This window comes from Ovis canadensis, chromosome 14 (assembly GCF_042477335.2).
Source record: "Ovis canadensis isolate MfBH-ARS-UI-01 breed Bighorn chromosome 14, ARS-UI_OviCan_v2, whole genome shotgun sequence".
In the NCBI taxonomy this organism is placed as follows: domain Eukaryota; kingdom Metazoa; phylum Chordata; class Mammalia; order Artiodactyla; family Bovidae; genus Ovis; species Ovis canadensis.
The window spans coordinates 58,084,712-58,086,085 of NC_091258.1; the positions used below are offsets into that span (position 1 = coordinate 58,084,712).

Genomic DNA, 1,374 nt, shown 5'->3' on the forward strand with positions numbered 1-1,374 from the left:
CACGTATTGCTGAAGCCTGGCTTGGAGAATTTTGAGCATTACTTTACTAGCGTGTGAGATGAGTGCAATTGTGTGGTAGTTTGAGCATTCTTTGGCATTGCCTTTCCTTGAGATTGGAATGAAAACTGACCTTTTCCAGTCCTGTGGCCACTGCTGAGTTTTCCAAATTTGCTGGCATATTGAGTGCAGCACTTCCACAGCATCATCTTTCAGGATTTGAAATAGCTCAACTGGAATTCCATCGCCTCCACTAGTTTTGTTCATAGTGATGCTTTCTAAAGCCCACTTGACTTCACATTCCAGGATGTCTGGCTCTAGGTGAGTGATCACACCATTGTGATTATTTTGATCGTGAAGATCTTTTATACATTCATATATATCATCTTCCTCTTGAACCTCTCTTCCTGAACTCCAACCCTCTAGATTGTCAGAGAGCTAGGCTGGGCTGTCTGTGCTATATAGCAGCTTCTTGCTAGTTGTCTATTATACACATGAGAAAATAGTGAGTGCTTCACAAATTTAGATGTCATTCTTGTGCAGGGGCCGTGCTATCCTCTCTGTGTTGTTGCAGTTTTATTATGTGTGCTGCTGAAGCAAGCACCGTCACTGTCTCCGTCTTCTGTAAATCTGTTTATTTATTCATGCTCAGCTCCGCTGGGGCTTCGTTGTGGTGCACAGGATCTTTGTAGTGGCAGCATGTGCGGTCTTTTGTCGCAGCGCTCAGCCTTCTCTTTAGTTGTGGCACACAAGTTTTAGTTACATTATGGCATGTGGCATCTTAATTTCCCACCCAGAGATCCAGCCAGTGTCTCCTGTATTGGAAGATGGATTCTTCACCACTGGACCGCCAGGGAAGTCTCATCAGGGTTGCTCTTAGTTCTGGGCTTCCTCAGAAATCTTTTAGGGCTTTGCTCTAATAGTTTCCCTTGAACAGCTAGGCCAAAATCATTTTGGTATTTCTCTGATTTATTATTATTCCTTCTGTGCCTCTCCTGAAAGAATGTAGGATGGGCTGTTTCCTCATAGATTGAGTGTGGAAGATGCTCCTGAACCTAGGCCAGTCCTGTGTGTCTGCTCAGAGCTGCCTTTGTGGTGAAGGCAGTGGTGATGTCCTGGTATCTGGGCTTGCCCTTGCCCTGCTGTCATCAGCAGGGCCTCTTCATCTGGCTCTGTTGTGTTGACCATGCTGGTTTCTGTGCCCCGGCTGCCCAGATACAGGGGCCTGTGTGCAATTTTGCAGGCTTTACAAGTGGGGCTTATTTGTTTCTACAAAATAGTGAGTTTGCAGTTACCTCAGTAATCTGGGAATGGACATGATAAATCCACGTGTGTGTTTTCTTTCAGCGTGTAAGCTGTGTTTCTGTCAACTCTTTT

General features: G+C 45.2%; 1 non-coding gene across 1 annotated transcript; it reads right to left on the reverse strand.

The window, feature by feature from the left end:
* Positions 1–495: 495 nt before the first annotated feature.
* Positions 496–601, reverse strand: LOC138419889 (U6 spliceosomal RNA). The gene has a single exon (XR_011249140.1). It is a non-coding gene; the product is annotated as a U6 spliceosomal RNA (small nuclear RNA).
* Positions 602–1,374: the final 773 nt, after the last annotated feature.